Source organism: Cervus elaphus, chromosome 3, assembly GCF_910594005.1.
Source record: "Cervus elaphus chromosome 3, mCerEla1.1, whole genome shotgun sequence".
In the NCBI taxonomy this organism is placed as follows: domain Eukaryota; kingdom Metazoa; phylum Chordata; class Mammalia; order Artiodactyla; family Cervidae; genus Cervus; species Cervus elaphus.
This window is the reverse complement of record NC_057817.1, coordinates 16,350,014-16,366,251: the sequence shown is the minus strand read 5'-3', so window position 1 is coordinate 16,366,251 and position 16,238 is coordinate 16,350,014. Positions and strand designations below refer to the sequence as shown.

Below are 16,238 nucleotides of genomic sequence, written 5' to 3'. Positions count from 1 at the left end.
CCTAGATAGCATATAAAAAGCAGAGACATTACTTTGCTGACAAAGGTCCATCTAGTCAAAACTATGGTTTTTCCAGTAGTCAGGGACAGATGTGAGAGTTGGACCATAACAAGGGTGAGCACTGAAGAATTGATGCTTTTGAATTGTGGTGCTGTAGAAGACTCTTGGGAGTCCCTTGGACAACAAGGAGACCAAACCAGTCAATCCTAAAGGAAATCAACCCTGAATGTTTATTGGAAAGACTGATGCTAAAGCTGAAGCTCCAATGCTTTGGCCACCTAATGTGAAGAGAAGACCTTGATGCTGGGGAAAATTGAGGGCAAGAGAAGAAGGGGGTGACAGAGAATGAGATGGTTGAATGGCATCACTGACTCAGTGGACATGAGTTTGAGCAGACTCCAGGAGATAGTGAAGGACAGGGAAGCCTGGCGTACTGAGGTTTATGGGGTTGCAAAGAGTCATAGGGACTGAAGAACAACAATGTCACATCCAGCCCTGCAGTTCCAGCTGAGGCTATCACAAACTGGTAGAGTTTGTGATAGGTCATTGTTACATGCCATGAACCATCCAGTTTTTACATGGATATAACTGGTGAATTAAATGAAAGCTATGGAGAGAACTGGGCTTCCCGGGTGGTGCTGGTGGTAAAGAACCCACCTGCCAATTCAGGAAACTTAAGAGATGGGGGTTTGATCCCTGGGTCAGAAAGATCCCCTGGAGGAGGGCATGGCAACCCACTCCAGTGTTCTTGCCAGGAGAATTCCATAGACAGAAGAGCCTGGCAGGCTTTTATAGTCCATAGGTAGCAAAGAGTTGGACACAACTGAAGCGACTTAGCATGCACACACATAGTGAGAACTACCACTCTTGCATCCTTTATGATATTAAGGGTGGCATTTGTCATTCCTGTTGGGATCCAGTATTGTTTTTGATTTGCCAACTTGACTTGGGGTTGCAGACTCAGGAGTTTGCATTGGGCTTTACTGCTATTATAGCTCTCACTCTAATGAGCAAGAGACCAATGTGAGAATCACACCAGCAATAAAGTATGTCCATTACAAAAAGCAATTGAAGAAATGACCATTGGGTAGCTCTACGGAATTACTGGATCCATTAAGACAGTGTTGGGCCAGGACTCCAATTACACCTGATCTCTGCACATCCCTTATCTGACAAGGGAGAGTGTAATAGTTCCTTGGATTCTCACAGGACATAATCACATCAGAATTTGTGCCACATCATTCTCAGAAAACAAGTATTTTATTTCCCTAGAATACAATTGTCTGAGCAAATGGCTGGAAGCCCTTTGGAGAAACAGAGGATGGACTATATACATTTTCCATTTGCAGCAGAGTTTTTATTCAGTTGCCCGATTCTGATAACTGGGTCCAATCACTATTGCAGGTCTAGAAACTAGGTATGGGAAGATGACTTTTTCTATTGTGAAATCCTGCCTCAGGCCTCTGCTCTCATCTATTTTTGAATCTTTTTTATCGTATGTATATATTGTTAAATTGCTTGTTTATTTCATTTATTTTTTGTCTGTGCTGGGTCTTCATTGCTACACTCAGGCTTTCTCTAGTTGCAGCGAGTGGGCCGCTCTCTAGCTGCGGAGCTCAGGCTCCTCACCGCGGTGGCTCCTCACCGCGGTGGCTCCTCCTGTGGACCATGGGCTCTAGGCACATGGGCTTCAGTAGTTGCAGCTCCCGGGCTTAGCTGCTATGGGGCACGAGGGATCTTCTGGACCAGGGATCAAACCCATGTCCCCTGCATTGGCAGGCAGATTCTTAACCGTTGGACAATCGGAAGTCCCATGATTACATATTTTAAGTTAACATCTTTGGGCTGCTCATTTATCTTGTCCCTAGGAACAAGTACCCATTCCGTATGTATTTCATACTTGGGCATGATATGTGGCCCGCTGAGCACCACTCCAAGCTGCTGATTATTATGAGAATTTCACTCAGTTATTTTGCTAATATTTAAGTGGTACCACCTGGCCTCTTATTCCCGGATCCTCTCATTCTTATTGCTATTTATGAGCCTAGATAAGGTAACAGCACATTCTACTATCAGCCCTAGATTATGGAGAACCACTGACACGGAACTTCTAAGATTCTTCTAGAATGTTCTGCCACCATAATCACAATATCTCTTATCTTCTTGATAAATATATGTCTCCTCTGCACCATCTCAAGGGATATAGCATCTGGTGAGCTTTCTAATCATAGGGAGTAGATTCCTTCCTGCATGCTCCCTTCTCTGAGCCTTTTCATCCCTTTCTGCTTAATCTGTCAACGGCAGTTCTGGCATCTCTGCTTCGTTTATGTGAGCCTTCACTTTTTCCGTGCTTCTAAGAACCATCCCAGCAACAAATTAGAAGCAACTTATGGGGCCCTCGTCAAGATGTTAATTCTGTCACAGGAGAGTCCTACATAATTAAACTCTCTCATCAGCTTTACATTATGTCCCCCCTGATGCCACACCCCCAGGGACCACTGCTAGGCATATTCTCCAGCTCCTGCCTGTGCCCTGTGAGTCAGACAGTGCAGCCGCTTTGGTGTAACATCCCTGTCCTCCTTTAGCAGGCTCAGCATTTTCCCAGTTAGACTTTGCTGAGTTTTCAGCAGAGTTATGGACTTGATGGGGCTTCCCAGGTGGCTCAGTGGTAAGGAATCTGCCTACCAATGTAGGAGACTTGGGTTCGATCCCTGGATCAGGAAGATCCCCTGGATGAGGAAATGGCAACACAGTCCATTATTCTTGCCTGGAAAATCCCATGGACAAAGGAGCCTGGTGGGCTACAGTCCATAGGGTTTCAATGGGTCAGCTACAACTAGGCAACTGAGCTTGCTCACATGGACCTGATGGTCAGAAAAGAGGTCAGGACAGATCCTGAAGGCAGGGATGCCTTCTAAGGCAAATGTCACTTTTGAGGTCTCTGCATAGACTAGCAGCAGTGCATTTCTAGAGGAAAACTGGACACTTCCACAGACAGGAAGATTCAGAAGAATTTGAGAGATCTCAAGCACATCTACCAAACTTGATTTCAAAGTTCAAACCAGGTTTCAGGGTTCCAATCCTTCCCTTTTAGAGCTCTAATTGTGGGGTAGGAGAATTCTTGCCAACAGTTTATTTGGCTTCATGGGGTCTTAGTTGTGCTTTGCAGGATCTTTTGCATTTCAGGGACTCTAGCTGAGGGGTACAGGATTCAGTGGCGGCAGGCTGAGGGCTTAGTCTCCCCGTAGCAAGAGGGACCTCAGCTTCCTGGCCAGAGATCAAACCCGCGTCCCCTGTATTGCAAGGCAGATTCTTAACCACTGGATCACCAAGGAAATCCCAAGAATGCATTCTTCACTGAAGTTCTACCACTGTCGCAAGCAGGCCTTCACTCTTTTTATATTGGTAAGACTTTCATTTGGGGTGAAATTTTGACAGAGTAGAAAGGAATGCACTAACCACTGCAACATCTGCTATTTAACAGACAAGAAGGAAAGAGTAACTATACAGACTACATGATTGGGTGTAAAGCAGAGATAAAATGCTGCAAAGCAGAGATAAAATAACAGATTCCCACTTACTAACAATTTAAGCAAATTTTGAGAATCAGAAAAAAAAGTGAAAGTGAAAGTTGCTCAGTCGTGTCTGACTCTTTGTGACCCCATGTACTATACAGTCCATGGAATTCTCCAGGCCAGAATGCTAGAGTGGGTAGCCTTTCCCTTCTCCAGGGGATCTTCCCAGCCCAGGGATTGAACCCAGATCTCCCACATTGCAGGTGGATTCTTTACCAGCTGAGCCACAAGGGAAGCAGAGACCCTCCTTAAACATCAGAAGAAATCTCTTGAAATCAAAGGGCCAAAAGTGTGAAGGCCTACTTGAAACAGTGGTAGAAATTCAGGGAAGAATACCTTCTCCAGACTCCCTGATGGTTCAGTGGCTAAGAATCTGCCTTGTCATGCAGGGGAGGTGGGTTCCATTCCTGGTGAGAGAACTCATATACCACTCGCTGTGGGACAACTGAGCCCTCGAGCTGGTACCAGAAGCTGCTCCTGACCCCAGATATGCTGAGTATCTCACTACGAAAGACCGTGCAATTAGTTTTACAGTTTGCAGTGACCGTGGGGGTCTGCCCCATCTCCTGCATGGTGCTGGAGTCCCTTTGAGACACAGGACTGAGTTTGGAGCCCTCGTTCAGGAGGTGGGACGTCTCCGGTGCTGCCCTCAGCGCAACCCAGGGACTGTACAGGAGCTCCAAGGTCCTCCTCAGTGCCGCTCGGCCTGTGTATCTGGGGAAGCTGCTTTGGGGGCTTCCCTCATAGCTCAGTTGGGAAAGAGTCTGCCTGCAATGCAGGAGACCCAGGTTCAATCCCTGGGTTGGGAAGATCCCCTGCAGAAGGAAATGGCAACCCACTCCAGTATTCTTTCCTGGAGAATCCCATGGCCAGAGGAGCCTGGCAGGAGTCTATGGGGTTGCAAGAGTCAGACGTGACTGAGTACACACATTTTGCGGCTGTTACAATAGGTCTGTAACAGCTGGGCTTCTGCGGAGGACAGGGTCCAAGAGGACACCGTGGAATCCTGAGGAAGAGGTGTTCACTGAGGAGAAAGGAGCGCTATCAAGGAAGGCCTTGAGAGACATCTTGGATCAAGTGTATCAACCACTGGCCACCCAGGAATGACTTACCCTCCAGGGAGGAACATCCAAGTCCTGCACTGATGGGAAGACTCAAGTTAGGGGCGAGGCCCCAGGTTGGCCCCCACGTCTATGTGAGTGGCTCCTGTCTGGAAGGTTGAGAAGACCCAGTGGTGTTCCGGCAGTAGTCTGGGGCATTTTGGAAGGAGCAAGGTGTAGGGGAGCCTGGTGAGAGTGATGCGGAGGCCATAGCTGCCAAATGGAAGACATGGGACCTGACTGCAAAGATTCTGGCCTCTGATCCCCAGCAGTCTTGTTCAGCAGAGGACTGTTATAGAGATATCTGCCTCCAGACTCGGGGCATATTTCATGTTCAAGACAGCTTGACAGCACGGGCATTTCAGAGAGTGGCCACCACTAGCTCTATAACCATGTGGAGGGAATGGCCATAACCGGCAGGAAAGTACTTCCAGCAGTGTTAGCTCCTCTTCACCAATGTTTAAATACAGCAGAGGTTCTGGAGAGTTGGCATGGTGCTCAGGGACCATTCCGGTGACAGAAGAAGAAGTTAGTAGATGTACTGAGGGTGAATGTAAAGGTGTGCAGAGTGGTCGAAAATGAAAACTTCAACAGTTTTGGTGGATTCCCTGCTTCTGTCCTGGGAGGGCTCTTTTGTCTTTACTGTTCTACCAGGGTATGTCTCACATAAGGTAAATAATCTAGAGAGCTTGGTTGTTTATAAATGGGCTTCCCTAGCGACTCCGTGGTAAAGACCCACCTGCCAACGCAGGGGACACAGGTTCGATCTCTGGGTGCAGAAGATCCCCAGGGGGAGATGGCAACCCTCTCCAGTATTCTTGCCTGGGAAACCCCATAGACAGAAGGAGCTGGGAGGGCCGCAGTCCACGGGTCACAGAAGAGTCAGACATGACTTAGGGACGAAACAACAGCAACAATCAATTCCATTGCTGCAGCATGCTTGGGATTATCTATACTCTACCTACCACCCTTAAGGGAGTTCTTTTTTTTTTTTTTTTTTTTTTAATTTTTTTATTAGTTGGAGGCTAATTATTTCACAACATTTCAGTGGGTTTTGTCATACATTGATATGAATCAGCCATAGATTTACACTTATTCCCCATCCCGATCCCCCCTCCCATCTCCCTCTCCACCCGATTCCTCTGGGTCTTCCCAGTTCACCAGGCCCAAGCACTTGTCACCATTTGGCCAGCCCCTGGTTCCTCTCCAGAATACCAACTTTAGACTCGGCTTCTTAGAACAATTCCTGGTACTCACTATCTTAGGTCAGGTTTCCTAGAAGCAGAGATGGGGGTGCTTGAGCAAGCAGTTTATTTGAGAAGTGATTTCATGAAAAAATGAGAAGAGCAGAGATGGGGGCGCTTTATGATTTCAAATGAAAATGAGCCTCAGCTTGATCCCAGGGGGAGAGCTCTAGCAAAAATCACACCTGGGAGTGGGTCTCACCATGTCAATCAGTCATTGCCAGCAGGCTTTGAGTTGTGATGGTGCTCCCAGGCAAGGATGCTGTCATTTAACCAAGAGCAGGTCTCTCTGGCAGTCGGCAGACAGAAGCCTGCCAGTGCCCCAAGTACCTGGGAGATGAGATATCTGCTCAAGCCCCCAGTGATGACCACTACACCCATATCCACCAGCACCAGCCATAGTCTTGAACATTTAGTCCTTCAATTCTCCAACAATCCTGATAAATGGAAGCAACAAAAGAAACATGCCTGAATATTCATTTGAGGTCATATATTTAAAGATGAGAATTTTCTCATTTACTATTATTTCTTCCTAAAATAAGACTGATTTTAAAAAGAAAGGTGGGTGATACTAAGATGCTATATATGGTCCATACTGTTCTTGGCTTCATAAATGATTGTAAAATAATGGAGTTACATACCACATGTCATATTTTTTTAAAAATCTATCTTTAACAGGACTAAAATGCTAATGAAAATCAACAAGAAGACCAGTATCTGCTCACAGTTTTTCATTCTAAGTTTTGTGATGTTTAGGAAGCTGCAAAAATATTCCTTTCCAATTTGCCATAAGAAACTCCTTGGAGTTATATTGGAGTAACTGAATTTACTTCTGTATAAATAGAAACAGAATACATATTTTATGTATTTCACAAATGCATCAGTTCAGTTCAGTTGCTCAGTCATATCCGATTCTTTTTTTTTCTTTTTTTTTTTAAAATATTTATTTATTTTATTTATTTATTTGGCTGTTCCCAGCCTTAGCTGCAGCATGTGGGATCAAGTTCCCTGACCAGGGATTGAACCCCGGCCCCCTGCATTGGGAGCACAGAGTCTTAGCCTCTAGACCACCAGGGAAGTCCCTCAAATCCGATTCTTTGCAACCCCATGGACTGTAGAACACCAGGTTTCCCCATCCATCACCAACTCCCGAAGCCTACTCAAACTCATGTCCATCGAGTCAGTGATACCATCCAATTATCTCATCCTCTGTCATCCCCTTCTACTCCTGTCCTCAATCTTTCCCAGCATCAGGGTCTTTTCCAATGAGTCAGCTCTTCGCATCAGGTGGCCAAAGTATTGGGGCTTCAGTTTCAACATCAGTCCTTCCAATGAATATCCAGGACTGAGTTCCTCTAGGATTGCATATATCTCTGGAAATAGTCAAATATTTTGCTGTTAAATAAAATATAGCATTACAGAAAGGATCACCACAGCTACCTATGATGCAAAATTATCTGGTTCACTAACCAGTCAACCAATAAAAGAATTACTTTACCACATGATTTTGCTTCAGGTTCTTTTTGTTACTATTATTTTGCTATCTTAGCTTGAAAGAACTTAGGATTTATTCATATTTACATCACAGTGAAAGGAAACCCACCCAAGTCAGAAATATTTGTCCAAATTCTCCCATGACAGCTTTCAGAATGAATTCCTAATCACTTTGTCAAGTGTTTCAGCAGAGAAAATTAACAGTCTACCTTGATAGTGGTAGGCTAAACAGGATACTAAGAGTATGCAATATAAATTAGATAGCAAAAAAGAAGAAGGTAGGGTGGGGGGGAGAGAGGAAAGAAGGGGGAAGGGAAGGAGAAGAGGAAAGAATTAATTTATTTAAAGACATTATATGATGATAATGTCTTTGTTTCCTGTATGTTTATTTTTCTGTTTTTGAACTATTGTTTAATTCTTAACATGAGTATAAAACATTGTTGTTCTAAATTTATAAATGAAAAAATGGTTTAGAGTGTCATAACTATTAAATAGTAATCTGGATTCTTACTGAAAATTCTAAACAATCCCCCCTTACTTCCCCTCCCCATTCCAGGATTTAATGATCTGAGTCCAATGCTGTCTTTGCCACTTATGAGGAAGTCATATTATCTCCTTGGGCCTCACTTTCCATCTGGAAAATAACATCTGTTCCAGTTGTATCACGCTGTGATCTTATTTGGTACTAGCAAAGGAGAATGTACAGTTGAAAAACTATTTTTATTATCTCTAGTCTCAAATCAGTGTACCTAGGAATAGTACTTCTGTAATTACTATAATTTTTTATATAATTTCATAGAATTGTGGCCAAAAAGCCCTTATAATACCACTCTGCAATCACCCTGTAAATAAAGACATTGTTATCTCCATATTATAGTAGATTGAGAAGTTTCCCTGGCCACATTTAGAAATTAACTTTAATTATTAAGCAGGCATAAATCTACAAATCAGATCATCCAATGAGGATTAGTGACCACATTTTCTGTAAAAAGAGTTATCATAAAACTACAAAATTTATTTTGCTTATATTTAAGCAGAATAAATCTAAAAGAAAATAGTAAACCTTTATTCCAAAATTTCATTTGTTAAAAATAGAAAAATCCAGAAAACCATGAAAAATTAAAAGTAAACTAAAAATCTAGAGATGGCTCTAGGAAACTAGACTATGACAGCAAAGTTCCAACTAAAGGAATCAGTTACACATGGACAGTGAGAGATCTTGGGGAATGAATGCAGTGGGTAGAACATGGACTCTTATGGGGAGAAGTGGGTCCAGAAATGTGTCTGGTGAAGGAAACCATCAGGGAAGGAAAAACCGTGGACCATCCTTAGTGTCCTTTCCAGTTGTGAGTGACTACAGTGGAACTCAAAGTTAAAGAGTGTCGACATATAAAAAGTGCCTGCAGGTCCACAGAAAAGAGATGGCTATGAGTCAGAGTTCTGTTGTTGAAAGGCAGTCCAGTTTTGGCTACTGGCATCTTTTTAGTAATCTTTGATGGCTGTAACTACAAAACTCATAATGCTGAGCAAAACCCACAGCTAAAATCTTACGATTTGTTCAAGATGGTGAGTGAGAGATTTGAAATCCAGCAGCAGATATTACTGGGCTTCCTAGGTGGTGCTAGTGGTAAAGAACCTGCCTGCCAATGCAGGAGACGTAAGAGGCGCGGGACAGAGTTGCAAAGAGCCGGACATGACTGAGCGACTGCGCACGCATGGAGCAGTTGCCACTGAAGAATGATTTTATTGTTCTCTCAGCCTCCTGATCCTCAGGACCTCATACTCTTCCCTGGTGGTTCAGACCATAAAGAATCCACCTGCAATGTGGGAGACCTAGGTTTGATCCCTGGGTTGGGAAGATTCCCTGGAGGAGGGCATGGCAACCCACTCCTGTATTCTTGCCTGGAGAATCCCCTTGGACAGAGGAGCCTGGTGGGCTATAGTCCATGGGGTTGCAAAGAGTCGGACATGACTGATCAATTAAGCACACACAAACACAGGCACACACACACACGCATGCTTATACCAAATGATAAATCTGTGTGATGAATTTGTCTGAAGATGCCTACCTTGCTGCTAAAATAACAATTGAAATATCTCTTTAGGCTCTATTACAAGTTATTATTATTAGGGTGGTATAGCTGCAGTTAATGCAAGTTGGTACACATGCAGCTATTAATCTGGGAAACATTTACATTATATTCCATTTCAAATATACAGGATATTTAAATGGTCTTCCTGACATTGTATCATATTTCCTCACGTTGAAGGAATTTTAGGTCCACTGGAAATGCTTCCTGCATGAATCGTTCCAAGAGGAATGAAAACAATATCTTTGGAAAAGATCTAGGCTCTACTATCATGAATGACATAATTTAACAAAGTAGTTTTCAGAATATCATCTATTGTCTCAATAGAGCGAATTGATAGCAGACACATGAAGCAGCAACACAAGTTTCCTGAAACGATATTGAGCATTACCACTTGTATTGAACCCTGGTATTTTTCCCTTTCCTCTACTCTCTTCCTGAGACTCCTAGTGAATAGATATTTAAACACATTCACTGTAGCCTCTGTGTCTCTTTTGCCTTTTTCTATAATTTTCCAAATTTTGTTTCTCTGTACTTCATTCGGGATATTTTTTTCTGACCCATCTTTAATTTTGTGATTACGCTCTAAAGCTTTTGCTAATCTACTTTACAATCTACTTTTTATTTCACCTATTGTAATTTGAGTTCTATTTTTTAATGTTTGTTAACTGCTTTTTTTTTTTACAAAAACTTCTTTTTACAGACTTTTTGTGGTGCTGGAGAAGACTTGAGAGTCCCTTGGACAGCAAGGCGATCAAACCAGTCAGTCACAAAGGAAATCAACCCTGAATAATCATGGGAAAAACTGTTGTTGAAGCTGAAGCTCCAATACTCTGACATTGCGAAGAGCAGCTCATTAGAAAAGACCCTGATACTGGGAAAGAGTGATGGCAGGAGAAGAAGGGGGCAACAGAGGATGAGATGATTAGATAGCATTATGACTAAAGGACATATTTTTTTTTTTATAAATTCCAGGAGATAGTGGAGGACAGAGGAGCCTGGCATTCTGCATTCCGTGGGGTCACAAAGATTTGGATATGACTTAGCAACTGAACAACAAAACAAGCTGAAATTCTCAATCTCATTTATTATTTTTGGAACTTACACATTTATTTCAAACCTTCCGTGATGGTTCTATCATCAGGATCTGCTGTGGCTCGGTTCCTTGTCTCTGCTTCTAGTAGTTATTATTCAGGTCTCTTTTTTCTGAGCTTTCTTAGTATATGCTACATGCTAGGCATCAAATATGAAAAATTCCAGAGCTATTTTGAGGTCTGGGCTTCCCTGGTCTGGGGTCAGATGGTAAGGAATCTGCCTGCAATGCTGGAAACTGGTTCCATCCCTGAGTTGGGAAGATCCTCTGGATCCTCTGGGAGATCCTCTGGAGAAGGGAGTGACTACCCACTCCAGAATTCTTGCCTGAAGAATCCCCATGGACACAGGAGCCTGACAGGCTACAGTCCATGGGGTTGCAAAGAGTCAGACACAACTGACCGGCTTCCACCTCACTTCACATTTTGAGGTCTAGAAGGATACTATCTTTCCCTAAAGAGGATTTGTATTTGTTTTTATAATGCAAATAAAGGTCTCTGAATCCTAGCTTTCAGACCTACAAGACACCAAGATGTTTCTAGACTGAGCTTCAATCCCTGTGAGAGCCTGTCTATTTCAAGTTCACTTGTAAGTTCCCCTTACAGTGTGTGGTCCTTCAGGGTGAGTAACAAATGTCTGGGATATTTACCAGGGACTGGGTATCAATTAAAGGAGAAAAAAAAATCCCCAGAATGAAATAATTCCAAAATCCAGCTCACTTCTCTGGGTTTCTTTCTTCTGAATCTTTGTAAGCCGTCACTGAACTATTAGCTCTTCCACACTTTTTGTTTTCATGTTCCAGTGTTTCCAATCATTTTCAGAACAGGATCAGTCACAGTTGCCTTGTTGTTCTCCTACTTGAGCTGGAAACATCTCAATGTATTTAAAACACAAAACTGAGTCAGAAAAAAATAGCACATAATTTTTTTTAAGATTTTTAAATTTTATGTCCTTACATCATCAAAAAAACGGGGACTTCCCTGGTGGTCCAGTGGTTTAGACTCCAGGCTTCCGCTTCGGGGGACACAAGTTCAATCCCTGGTCTGGAACTAAGATTCTGCATCCCACTCTGCACAGCCAAAAAAAAAAAAAGTAGGAAAACAACATCTGTAATTGTATTTTCACAAGTATTTAACTCTGGCAAAGATGATAACACTCACTATGGCCTAAAGAATGTAGTGCTGCTGGACCTCGGGACTTATTAGGGACACCTTAGGCGGCTGGGGCACCCCGAAGCCACATGAAAGACAGGTGGCTGCCCCAAGGCGCAGGAGGAGGCGCGGGAGGAGGCGCCGGAGGACGCGGCCCCGCGTGGCGGAGGAGCCGCCACTGCTGCAAGCCGCCGGCATCTGTAAGTGGTCCAACGTGCGCTTGGGGTTGGGCTTCCTGTCCATGACCGCCCGCTCAGGGGTCGCGCCCGACCCCCGGCGGATGCCTTTGTGCGCCAGAGTAAGCTGCACATGGAGGGCTTCCGGAGCCTGAAGGTGGGTGAGGCCGTGGAGCTCACCTTGAAGAAGTCCGCCAAGGGCCTGGAATCTATCCGAGTCACCGGCCCTGATGGGTGTTCTGTATTGGGAGTGAAAGGCAGCCCAAAGGTAAGAATATGCAGAAACACAGATCAAAGGGAGACAGGTGCTACAACTGTGGAGGTCTAGACCATCATGCGAAGGAATGCAAACTGCCACCCCAGCCCAAGAAATGCCATTTCTGCCAGAGCATCAGCCATATGGTAGCCTCGTGCCCACTGAAAGCCCAGCAAGCTCCCAGCTCCCAGGGAAAGCAGCCTACTTTCGTGAGGAGGAAGAAGAGATCCATAGCTCTGCCACGCTCCCAGAGGCTCAGAATTGAGCCACAGTGGGTGGGGGCTATCCTTTTGTGATCAGAAAGCTGTGAGGAGCAGGCATCAATAAGCAGAGTGGAGAAAGTGGGGACAGGGTGGGCAGGGGGCAGCTGGCACTGCTGTATATCTGAGGCTGGAGTCCACAGCATCACCCCCTCTTCCCTCTTGGTGGGAAGAAGGGGTGAGGCAAAGAAACTCCAATTAGCTCTTTCCAAATGCATATGAGGGCTTTGGGGGTTAACCCTCCCTGCATGCTTTATATGAGTCTCCACCCCCAGAATCTCCAGCTTTTGAAAGTGGCCTGGGTAGGGAAGTTGTTTTACTCTTAAAGAAAAATATGGAATAATATTTCCCATATCAGAGTGTAAAGATTAAGAACAGATTGATGGACCCAACCAACAAGCCACTACATTCCACGGGAGGAAACATCTCAGGGGGGCGGCAGGGTTTTCCTCTTCTCTCCTCATAACCCCCTATTGGGACAGAATGCTAAGAACTGTCCCAAGTAATGGATTATGATGACAGATAAAGGGGTGATCGAGGGAACATCTGCACACTTGCTGCTTCTAAGCTCACTCTCACCCCATTCTGGGCCAACTCAATTTTATTTATTTGCTGCCTTGGGTGACTGTACCTTGGGTCCCACTTTCTCCAGGATGCCAACTGCACTAGCTGTGTGCAAATGACATATCTTGTGCATTTTAACCTTTTTTTTTTTTCGTAATATAAATATTCTCGTTTTGTATTTTTGTGTATTTTAATCTAAGGCCCTCATTCCTGCACTGTATTCTCAGGTACGTGAGCAATCTCAAGGATAAGTCAGCAGCAGCTCCGGGTCTGCATGGCAGGAATGCTTTTTGTTGCTGTTATCATCAGAGAGAACAATATTTGGAGTGTATAGCCTATTGAACTACCTCATTTTTGCCAATTAGAGCTGGCTCTTCCACCATAGTGTCCTCTTGAAACCCCTCCATCTTCAGTGTTTCATGAGAGACTGGGTTTTAACTGGGTTGCCCCATGACTTGGTCTCCTTCCTACTGAAAGATTGGAAATTGGTCTGAACAGGAAAACGTGGTGCAGAGAGGTTAGGAGAGGCTGGGCCAGGTAAGAAGTGCAGAGAGAGGAAGCCAAGATTAGGCAAAGGTCATCTGTATGTGTGATAAAGGATTCCTGTTCCAGGTCTATAATCCCAGGACTTGCTTTATATACCAGATCCATCCTTCACCTGACTGGGCTAGGCTGACCATGCACAATAGGGGGTGTGTGTTTTATAAAAAATGAAAGTTGGTAAGGAGAGGTTTTTAAGAACAGTGCCTCTGTACTCTTCTTGAGCTGCCCAGGGATGGATATGTGAAGTAAGGACAAGATCTTTAACGATTCTGGGCTTTTCCTCCTTGGCTTCTGGAGAGACCATCAGCAGTGGCTTCTTTGTGGTTCCCAGAGCCAGGGTCCTACCCTGCTGCAGCAGTGATTAGTATCATGGCAGCTAAAGGAGAAAGGGCAGTGGCAGGTGAGGGGGGAGGTTCGTTTACAAGCTGTGAGATCACTGCAGACCTACCTCACTGTGTTGTCACGGGGCAAATGCAATAGAACGCATTGGGTGATGTGTGTCTGATCCTTGTTTCCCCCAACTGCTGACCCCCTCTAGTTATTATATTTGTCTGGGCTTTGTAGGACTTCACAAGTAGCTGATTTGGTGATTGCTAGGTGGCCTAGTTTATGTAAATATAATGTGTTGGTCTTCTCCGTGTTCTTTTGGGGTTTTATTGTTTACAAACTCCTTTTTATATTGAGAAAAATAGCCAAAGCATGTTTGACAAAATGTTCTGCACCAGGCAAAAAGATCTGAAACATAAGCTTGGGGGCCCCTCTTCTTGAAGTTGGGGGGGGGGTCTTGAACTACACTTTCTTTTGTGTTCCCCTTCCTCTATTTCCTATTTCAAACAAGATCTGTCCTAAAAGCTAGATTCCTACTCCCTCTTCCATGTTTGTGCCCCCCAAAATAGACCATATAGACCATACGTTTAATTTGTGGGGTATCTGTGATTAAGTGATTTGTGCAAAAATCCTGAAGAAGCTAAGATCTCTCTATCCCTTGCTCCCAATCTCGAGTCACGTCCATTCCTTGATGTGATTCATGCTAAACAGACTGCTATATTTGGATGGATCAAGACCAACTTTAATTTCTAATCCAAGGGTAGAGAGGAGCAATGAAGGGGGCCTTCCATGTAGAAGGTGGGGCTGGGAGACCACGAAAGGAAGGATGAATGTATATCCACGTCACTCAGGAACTTTTATGCAGGTGCAAGAAACTTGTGTCAAAGTAGCCACAAGATTGTTTAATAGCAGACGGATGAATGTAACTCCATGTTTACTGCTAGAAACCAAAGCTTTGTATGAAATCTTGAATTTATGGGGAGGGAGGGAGGGTAGAAAAGGGTGTACCCATCTGTTCTTTTCCTCATCCCTTCTTCTCATTCCTGAACTGCCGGAGACGTAGCCCCTTGGGCTTTGGTGACCCCATCTGGGCAGTGTTTATTTGATGGCTGATTTTGCTGTGCCAGTTACTTCCTTTCCCATTTGCTATCATTTTGTGGTACACACGCTGACGCTTTTCCCTTCCCTTTCTTTTCCTTGGGAATATACAATAAATAAAAATTTAATGGTATTGAAAAAAAAAAAAGAATGTAGTGCTGCTGACATTGCTGTAGCAATTTACACTTTGGAGATGTATGTATATAAACGTGATATTTAGTGCTCTGACAGTAACACGAAGGTCAGTTGCATACAATGGCCCTGCATTGTGTTAGAGCTGTGAAAATACTGTAGGAATATATTATATATTTTATTATCTGGCTTAAAGTATCATTTATCTGGAACACCAAAGTAGGTGGTGGTTCAATTATTTAACTGTATTGAAATCTGAACATATATAATACATATTATTATTTTGAAAAGGCTAATTTTTCAGTATTGATGCTTGGTTGAATCCTCAAAGGAGTGGCTAACTATCTTTTGGTTTGCACTAACTTTATGGTACTTCAATTCAGAAATTATATTAATTTTTTAAATGGATGAACTATTACCTATAAGGGCTTCCTTGGTGGCTCGGAGGGTAGAGTTCGCCTGCAATGCGGGAGACCTGGGTTCGATCCCTGAGTTGGGAAGATCCCCTGACGGAGAGCGTGGCAACCTTCTCCACTTTCTTTCCAGGAGAATCACCATGGACAGAGAAGCCTGGTGAGCTTCAGACCATAGGGGTGCAAAGAGTCGGACACGACCGAGCGACTAAGCACATCACCTGTAAACTGTTCTATTCCTTCACTTAAACGCATGATTGTATAAAGTAAAATATATACATGTGATATTGAAATTCAATGGCAAGGTACTATGTCAGAAACCACTGATTGATATAAATCTTTCATTAGAAATTAGGCCACAGATAATAAAATGGCTAAAGTTCTGGCGGGCTACAGTCCATGGGGTCGCAAAAGTCGGAAATGACTTAGCGACTAAATCACCACCACCAAAGTTTTGAAAGGAATGAGATCATTAGAGCGGTTTCATTATAGTTCTGTGGATTAAGAGCACCACCTCGTGGTCAAAAATATTTATGCTTGTCTCTATGTGCTTTGGGCTTAGTTGTTCAGTTGTGTCCGACTCTTTACAGCCCTTCGGACTGTAGCCCAGCAGGCTCACCTGTCCACGGGGGTTTTCAGGGAGGAATACTGAAGTGGGTTGCCATGTTCTCCTGCAGGGAATCTCCCCAACCCAGGGATCGAACGTGCATCTCCTTTGTCTCC

At 43.9% G+C, this 16,238-nt stretch overlaps 1 pseudogene; it reads left to right on the top strand.

Moving 5' to 3' along the window:
- Positions 1–12,443, top strand: part of LOC122685971 — a 58,789-nt pseudogene extending 46,346 nt beyond the window's left edge.
- Positions 12,444–16,238: the final 3,795 nt, after the last annotated feature.